Raw genomic sequence first — 10,490 nt, 5'->3', positions numbered from 1 at the left:
TTTTTGCATTCATCAGTGCATCATATCTTGGCGTTTAAGACATGCATTTACATTTTAGGTGTCATATATTTGTCACTAACTGCTCCACTCGATTACTTTGTCATTCATCTTCCAGATTCGTCCAAAGTGGGGGCTTTTCATAATGTCTCATTTTTCTCGTAATAAAATTTTGCCAGTTTCAAAATCAATCAATTCTCCAGCTCTTTTCGTGAAATAAAATTTTACGATCCTCAAATCAGCTTCTTTTTCAAAATAAAATTTTGAAATTCATCTTGGTCGGCGGGCCCTGACACGCATTTTGAGTTCTTAAAATAAAATTTTCTGAACTTGACTCTTTGCGAAATAAAATTTTGCAAATTTCAAATCCTTTGGTCGGCAGGCCATGACATGCATTTTAAGTTCTTAAAATAAAATTTTCTGAAATTGCCCTTTTTGCGAAATAAAATTTTGCAATTTTCAAACTTATCGGTCGGCGGGCCCTGACACGCATCAAAGTTTGTAAAATAAAATTTTACGATCTTACCCATCCTTTTTCAAAATAAAATTTTGAATCCCTTGGTCGGCAGGCCCTGACATGCATATGAGTTCTTAAAATAAAATTTTCTGAACTTGTCCTTTTTGCGAAATAAAATTTTGCAAATCCTAGTTTGTAAAATCAAATTTTACATTCTAATCCCTTTTCAAAATAAAATTTTGAATTCCTCGGTCGGCGGGCCCTGACACGCATTAGAGCTTGTGAAATCAAATTTTGCAGGTTCACCCTTAAGTGAAACAAAGTTTTGCTTTACCAGATTCCAGACCGGCGAAACAAAGTTTTGCCATGCCAGTTTCCAGATTGGTGAAACAAAGTTTTACCAGCTCCATTCCTGATTGACAAAACAAAGTTTTGTCATGCCAGTTCCAGACCAGCTAAACAATGTTTGGCTATACCAGTTCCAGACTAGTGAGGCCAGTTTTGGACCAACGAAACAAAGTTTCGTTGCACCAGTTCCAGCTTCATTCCAGATTAGCAAAACAAAGTTTTGCTAAGCCAACTCCAGTTTCCAGCTACTACAGACAGGTAATGTAAGAGGCCCAGGTACGTTTCTTATCCTTTATCTGTCCCGACCGGACTACTTTGACCTTCGTCTTACTCAGACTCGGTCAAAGTGGAGGCTTCTGTAGACACCTCAAAATGTCTACCTAGCCTTATGGGTACCCGATGATGAGACTAAAATTAAATGACTAAATGGAAATTGACAATGTTGTAATTAATGGCTCTTTACGCTTATTTTTCCATAAATTACTCAAAATATCATAAACCATCCTTTAGTTCCCATGTCATATTATATGCAGTTTGCCGAATTATTGGCACAAAACCAATAAGGTTTAAAGTCGTACATAAAAAAAATGATACAAGGTAACTTGGTAGTAAATTAATCTAAGTGGTGAGAAAGGCCATGTTTCGGAGTTTTTATTACACATCTTGGGCCAATTTATTAAAAATTTAGGAGGATAGTCCAAAACATTGCTCGAAACAGAAGCGGAAACGAAAACAATAGAAATTGACGTGGCAATGTGTGCATGGAAATTTGGTGAATGGGGAACAAATAGTGAGGAGATAAGAATTGGTAGACACATAAGATAAAGATCTTGCACTTTATTTATCATAATTAAGAAAGTCAATGACAATTTCTATCAGGATTCACGGTTAACTACATCCAAATAGTTATGCACGGTGTAAACAACTCCTCTAATTCTAGACTTCCTTAAATTCCAAAGCCAAACACTATAAATAGATTTGATCGTCAAGACAAAAAAGGGAAACAAGAAACTCACGGACGAGTTACATGAAATATATCGAGTCACTTATTGAAGTATCCAGTCCCATATTCTACCCGCCTTTACACCGTCTCAAATATTTTATCCCAGTTTCAAATTAAACACTACAAATAAATTGTCCAAATTTCATATAAGCGCATAAGAGCCAATAATTAACGACAAAGTCGATATTCATTAATAGTCAACATCCACATACGCCTGAGGGTACCAGATTCAAATAAGTTTTTATTTACTCTTCCCTTTTATCTAATTCTTTTATTGTCTTTTATTTATTTTCTCTATTTATTGTATTGACTAACCCAGTTTATTTCTCTTTGTATATAATTTGTATCTTTTTCGTATTCTTTTATTAATTTCGTCAAATATATAATATTACAAATAAATAGTAGAGGCCGTCAGTTTGATGGGCAGTCCGGGTGCCTAACACCTTCCCAGACCGTACCTTTACCCCCGAATCCGCAATCTTTGGTTTAGGCCGGAGTGACGGATCAGTCCCCATACCAGGGATCAAAAGGGGCTTTTTCCGTTAACTTATTTTGTATGTTTTTTTTTAAAACCTACTGGCGACTCCATATTATTTACTTATATTTTCAAAAAGGAGATTTTTTCAAGGATCTCACACCCGTACTCAAAAACAAACATACCCACTCGACCATGACGCAACAACGCAACAACGACTCAAAACAAAACCTCAACCACAACTTATACCGACTCAAAACAACCTACCTTCACAACATGGCTCACGATATCATATCCACTATATTATAGTCGCTCTCGACACTAACTCCATACACTACCAACTACCATGCACAAACGTCGCTAGTTCCGTTTCACTAACATATTATCCACTAGAAAATCGAATATCAAGACAATCCACCAAGCATGATCAACCACCAAACGGAATGTTACATTCTACCACACTCATAAATACCATCATCCAACTGTCAACACTATCGAACTCATAAACATCATCATCCAACTGTCAATTCTATCAAAGTATTCTCCCATTCCTAAACATCGCACCACTACAAGCACGACCATGACCTTTTAACAATATCAACCACAATACAAATCCATTCTTTATTCTCCATCAAGACTTAAACTTCCAAATTACTACAACATGTACAACCATTAAACTCTCTTTGTCGCATCCTACCCTTCTTAAGATAAAGTTACATCCTCGTAACTCACTAATACTAGATCCTTTGCTATACTTCCCAAAATCCTCATCACCACCGCATGTTAACGATAACAGATTATAACCTCAACATATGTAACCATTCCTATATCCATGTCTCTCTTCCTCTAACAGTCCTCATTCCTCAATTCATTCTGTACTCCATCTAATCTATACCATAACATCCTCAGCAAAACCAATACTCCAACTCTTCCACATTACCGCAAAACGACATACCTCTCTATAGAAAGAACCTATCTCCAAAAGCATACTCACGATCCACACTTGTTACACACACTCACACTAGATCCTCAAGTTCTTTTCTTTTATTATCACAAAACTCATCCATAAATTAACATGATACTAATTCCCAACACTCTATACTCACTGTCTTAATAAAAGATTATGAACCATCTGCATCTTCCAAATCAGTACAACACATGTTCCACACATCACTTGCCATTACTATGTCCACCACTTCCTCATCTAAAGCAAGGTCAAAAGTACTGTAACAACCTCTCACAACTGTGTCCCATTAATAGAACATTACTATATCACGATAACAACTGAAACATAACCAACTCTCTTTCATATCATACTCTACCCTCACTCCCAAGCCAAAACTGGTAAGAAACATCAATAAACAAAACAACCGCCGATCTGTCCAAACTGAAACTCGCAGGAACAACAGTAAGCAAAACAACAATTTATATAACTGGTATAAACTTTCGAAAACTCGTCTCATAAGTATCCCGTCTACTCCACCATAACCAATGACGGCATCGCAACACCGCCACCAACAGCCGCACCGCAGCGCGAAATTACCCGCATCACAACACGAAATACCGTGCCCGGATCACCGCTCGAGGCACCACCATCATATCGATAGTCATCGCAACTTATACAATCTCATACACACTGACTCAGAATAACTTCCTGGATAATAAAACTACTCAAAACCGCTTTACTAGATCACAACGCAACATATTACACGGAATAAACAGATAAGAACCTCATGAATATCATCCATACATTTTTCACGGAATAAACATATATCATGAATACACATACATGTATACCTAGCCATGCCAAATCACTCAAATTATTACTTTTTTAATATCATTCCATTAGGTTACTGTAACCAACATATATTACAGAACATTCAGATAACAACCATATAACTATCACACCATACCACTTCTCGTAAGGTCAGAACCTCACACAAACGTTTATACACATCATAGACCCGTAATCACATCCAACTAGTCAATCCTGATCACATAAGTTACCACTTAATAAATGTTATCTCTCGCCCAAGCTTAACTCGTATGCCCCTCATAACATATTCTCCCATTCGTATAACCATCACCCCCCCTACCAAATATAACCATACATCTAATACTCAACTACTAGCAACTGCCTTCTAAGACCACGTCTTATACTTCTTCGCAACCGTACATATCAATTCGGCCTCTACAAAATCAACCTCTTTAGAAATGATATCTTTCTTATCTATCATCACCCTTAACCACGAGTGACAACACCACAATACCACCACTTCTCGTATAACAAATCTCTTACACTGACCTCTAAATATAACAGTTCATTTCCTATCTTCGGTTAGCATTCCAAATAACAAACATCAAATCCACCACAAAATTTACCTCAAAATTCTTCCCAATACTATCCTTAATTGTATCGTCATCTAAGTCTCCACCAAAATCTCATATCGTGCAGATACTCTACCAACTTCTTACTCCCTTAATTCCTCGAAACTCATGACTAATCATGTTGTTCTGAAACTACTATATAACCATTAACTCACATCCTCATGATAGTATCATATTGTAGGCACAGAAAATTTATTAATGTGCTAAATAAATAAAATAAATTAATTATTTTGAGTTAATACCAAATTTTAACTTAATTTAATTATTTTGTCCCGATTAAATGAAATATGGGTCGATGCGGATTACAGAGGAGTTATTCGGATCATTAAACTCAGAAAGAATCAAATTTGGGCCAAGGTTGCTAATAAACCCACAAATGGGCCTGTGACCACCAAAGTCCAACAAGGAGATTTGAAACTCTATAAATAGAGCTCTTCTCATTCATTCAAAGGGTTGGAAATTCATAATTGCAAAGGAGCTGGAGAGAACAAGGTACAAATTCCTACAAATCTTCTCTATCAAAATCATTGCAAGCAGTCAACAAGCACATCAAATCGTGCCGCCTGCGTTGAAGATTCAATCACAAGTTCGAACCTTCAAGAGAGATTCAAGTCATCGCGACCCTCTCAAGAAATCAAATTTACATCGCGCGTAGAGCAATTAAATTTGTCTACACGCGCACCCCTCACGTGTACCCCGTACACGTACCCCTTACAGCATATTAGAATCAGAGGATACATTAGAGATTGTACACATACTTTTGATATTTATTAATAAAATATAATTGTTTCCTTGTTTTGTATTTTAGTTATCGCAATACAAAATTTGCTGTTACAAAATTCACGTCGGGTTCACCAAAATTTGTAACAGCAAATTTTGTATTGCGATAACTGAAATACAAAACAAGGAAATAATTATATTTTATTAATAAATATCAAAAGTATGTGTACAATCTCTAATGTATCCTCTGATTCTAATATGCTGTAAGGGGTACGTGTACGGGGTACACGTGAGGGGTGCGCGTGTAGACAAATTTAATTGCTCTACGCGCGATGTAAATTTGATTTCTTGAGAGGGTCGCGATGACTTGAATCTCTCTTGAAGGTTCGAACTTGTGATTGAATCTTCAACGCAGGCGGCACGATTTGATGTGCTTGTTGACTGCTTGCAATGATTTTGATAGAGAAGATTTGTAGGAATTTGTACCTTGTTCTCTCCAGCTCCTTTGCAATTATGAATTTCCAACCCTTTGAATGAATGAGAAGAGCTCTATTTATAGAGTTTCAAATCTCCTTGTTGGACTTTGGTGGTCACAGGCCCATTTGTGGGTTTATTAGCAACCTTGGCCCAAATTTGATTCTTTCTGAGTTTAATGATCCGAATAACTCCTCTGTAATCCGCATCGACCCATATTTCATTTAATCGGGACAAAATAATTAAATTAAGTTAAAATTTGGTATTAACTCAAAATAATTAATTTATTTTATTTATTTAGCACATTAATAAATTTTCTGTGCCTACAAATTGCCCCCTCGGGACCTTGTCACGTGCGCCTTTTTTGGTGTCTTGACGTGGCGAGGTCTCGATACATTTTGCTTTGACTTGGAAGTCGATGACGAGCGACTTTTTTGTAATGTCACCCTGTCATTATCTAACTTGGCGGGTGAATTTGTATTTGACTTGGAAGTCGTAGCATACCTAAACTCGTCATAAGGGTAGTAGCTTCTGGATTCTTTCTTGACGTCATCCTGTCATTTTTTTTTAGACTTGGCGGATAACGCATTTTTTTTTTACTTGTCTGACTTGAAAGTCATCAGGTACCCGAACTTATCGTAAGGATGATGGATAATGCCCCTTTGACCAAAATTCTTAATTAATTTTTTTTGTACGGTTTTCATATTGTCTAAATTTCCCAAAAGTACAACATGTTAAACTTTAGGAAAGTGTTGCCTTTACAAATTCCGTATACTTCCGTAGGATTTAAGGACACTTACAATCTATATATAAATACTACCCACATCTGTCCATGAAGCCATGCATTCATCACCATCACAATTCTTCTTGACGGTATTCTTTTATCCCTGCAAATTCTTGCTTGCCTCTTTTTTTGTCTGTGTCTTTCAAGCACACAACATATTGACCCTTTTTTCTTTTCTTTTTTTTAACGTGTACCAACAGACGTTCATATTGACGAATAACAGAGAGTTATCGTTACCGAACATCGCTTCACTTCGATTTCTCGCGTTCGTCTTCATTGTGCGACGGGTCCGACTAATTCGGGTAAGTTTTAATTGTTTTTCTACTTCCTTGTCAAATTACTCGTTCAAAATTTGAATTGTACTGCTGGTTGAGTTTCGACTCACATAGACCCCAATTTCGCCCAAGCTTCCTGTGTAAATTTGACTCGCTTTCCGACTTATTTGCCATGAAACTCTGCTTTTCCCTTTCGGTTTATACTCTATTTCATCAATCATAATTCGCTTCTCGCTATCAACTGAGACCAAGAGTTTTAGCATGGAACCCGTAATCGATTTCTAGCCAAATTACCCCACCTTTGTCGGAAAATTTCGAAACTGATTTGTTGTTTTTGGCATAACAAACTCCAAGTAAGCCATCTTTCTTGTTTACCCGAAAGGCCGAAACCCTAAACTTGTTTAGCAGTTTTAACAGTAGAATTCAACTTCGGGCTTGAATTTATGTATGTTACTTTTTGACGGGATGAAGATCGCCATAATGATCAATTAAACACACACCTTGCTTTAGATAACTGACCCGTAAAGTTCGAGTTTGAACAAGAGCGATTCACACTTCGTCCCCTGTTTTCGTGAAAAAACAGAGTGCGTGGACAGCCCCTGTTGTCGACCGATTTTACATCATGGAGAATGATCTTTGATCCTAAAGCTTCCCATATTCACAAAATTTGCAGTCCCACGATTCCAAAATATCGAATAGCTCGGATTTTCGTTATCGTTTGATCCCCCAACGACCTCAGCAAAGACCGTCTGAAACAATCACCGTTTATTTGAATCAAATTGATGGTCAAGCTTTAACTAAATAAACATTTACACGAATGTTTCAAACCCAAATTCCATTCCCGAGTTTAGCATAGACCAATACTCCAACTCATCTGTGCTTGGCTTAAATTTACCGAGAAACCGCGGAATATCGAGTCTAGCGACTCTGCGTTCCTGGTGTAAATAAAAACGAACCTCAATATAAGATGGTGGCCTTAGAGATGCTTGAAAGCTGTAGCTAATTGGGATTTAGAAGAGATAGTTGATGAGAGCGGGTATTCGTGCAAAGTAGACTACCGTTCTTTGATTTGCTGGTTACTGTTTTTTGTTGTTACGTTTTTTTTTATTACATTTTTTTTGTGTTTTTCGTCTTCTTGCTACGTACCAATATACTGGACTGATATCTTGTTTTATCAATATATATCGCAGGTCCAAGTTTGGGCGAAGTACGAATATAACTTTCTTTTTCAAGCTTTGTATTCCCTATCACGGTAATACATTCATTTTTTTTTTTTTGGAAGTTTGTTTCCATAACCGAATGAATGCACATATTTTGCCCCTCTTCTCTTGTTTGTATGTTTTCTTGATGACGCGCAGGGATTACGTTCTGTCTTTCTTTTGGCCAAGCAGCTTCAATTTATCAGTATTTCCATGCACTGCAATTTTATTTATCCACCGCGGAAGATTTATTACTTGGATAATATTTCACCTCCGGTCGAGTCGGGGGGTGAACCCATTTTGGGTCATCGCGACACACTTTTGAAGACTTATTGCTTGTTAGGGTGAACCCATTTTGGGTCATCGCGACAAGTTGTGTCAGGGTGAACCCATTCGGGTCATCGCGACACAGTTTTGAAGACTTATTGCTTGTCAGGGTGAACCCATTTTTGGGTCATCGCGACAAGTTGTGTTAGGGTGAACCCATTCGGGTCATTGCGACACAGTTTTGAAGACTTGTACAACGAACCACTTTATGAAGACCATTATTTCATTACCATGAAATATGCCGGATGAATATACTTCTTGACTCGATGCCTCTCTGACTTGTAAAAGATCCCCACATATTCTTTATATTCACTTGTATTTATCCTTTTTGTAGGGTTGCAATGGTGTACCTGAAGGAATTTCGCAAGGGGAGCGACATATATCTTTCTGTAGTTGACCGCAAGGATCAAGATGCTGCATCTGGAACTTACTTTCTCACAAGCAAATCGCTTCGTATGCTAGAAGGTGGAGCAGCCAGTCTAACAAGGGATTCTTTGCTAAATGAAATGTCCATGAAGCTTGACACTCGAGAACCAGACGCTTGCTCACGCTACCTTTTAAAAAATAATCTTAAAGTGAAGCCTGGTACAAATTATACTTATGAGTTACTTGGGCGCAGTTAATCATCTCGGAAAAGTTAGATGGGGATCCTTCAACCTGAAAATTTACGGGGAATCGATCTACATGCCAAAATATTGGGAGTGGACTGAAGATGTACTTTCTCGCTTTAGTGACATCCTTTCGACTGCTTCTATCCGTCAAGCGGTCTATGCTTCCTTATATTCTTATGATAAGGACTTACATATCATGCGTGCCTTCTTCGAAGGATGGTGTCCTAGTACTAATACTTTTCAAACTGTAGAAGGCGAATTTTCTATCTCCCTGTGGGATCTAAAGAAACTTGGAGGTCTCCCTGTTGTGGGAGAGATTTATGATGAAACGGTGCCTCAACATAGCATCCTAAAGTCAACGATCAAGAAAATAATTTGATTTGTCCCTACTACGTGCACTTTCTTGTTTTTTTGCGTTTCACTACCTTGCGAAGGAATCAAAGGACAAGGGTGAAGTTTCGCTCAAGAATGGATTGACTTTTGGTGCAAAAGACGGGTTGTACATCCGCCTCCCGTTAAAGCGCGAAGGACCACCAAAAATCCTCCGCCTTCAACCCGTAATCCAAGTGGTGAGATTGAGCCCCGAACATCTGATGAATGGATAGAGGAAGAACACTCCTTATTTGAAAAGCTTGGTTGCAATGATTCCCGACGGGCAAAGATTTATTTAGCCGCGCATTTATCATGCTGGCTTTGCGTATTTGTTTTGCCGGAAGATAGCGACAGATTAATTACACCGGCTACCTTCGAGATTGCAATTATGATGGCAGAAGGTCGAGTTTTTAGTCTGGCGATTCCTGTATTAGCTAGAATTTACAAAGGTTTGAATGGGTTAGCCACGTCTATGAACCCCGGATACTCCAGGTCATTCTTCCCGGCACATTACTTATACGGGTGGATTGAAAATTACTTTGACACTTATCATGCAATAAATCCATCACCGACAGGTCCCCATATGACTAAGTATTCAGGTCCCGTTGGGGCGAGGACTGGAAAACCCGAAGAAGCTCGAAAACTCATGCATGCGGGAAGAAAATTTGATGCAAAGCGTTTTATGTTAAATAAACACAAAGTAGATGTCTTGTTAGACAATGGTGACCTTGATGCCCTGGGGCTCGACTATCTTGCATCTCTTCATTCCTCCTATTTGTGTTTGCGTCTGAGTAATGGGTTTCACCTTGAACCTTATAATCCCCATCGGTTTAGTAGACAATTTGGCTTTTGTCAAGACATTCCCGGCGTATTGAATCTTGGTTCAGACAAACCTGACGTCACATGCTTCGAGGCACTGAAATATTGGCAAGTGTTTTTGTTTACAGGTAGCATGTCTCGCGTTTACCTTCCCAGTCCTTCGTTCAGATGGGATGAGAATGTCACCCCTGGTTTTACTAAATGGTGGAAGGAACTCTACCCGAAGGATCTAAGAAAGAAT

Source organism: Silene latifolia, chromosome Y, assembly GCF_048544455.1.
Source record: "Silene latifolia isolate original U9 population chromosome Y, ASM4854445v1, whole genome shotgun sequence".
NCBI lineage: Eukaryota > Viridiplantae > Streptophyta > Magnoliopsida > Caryophyllales > Caryophyllaceae > Silene > Silene latifolia.
Note: the sequence above shows the minus strand (reverse complement) of the source record.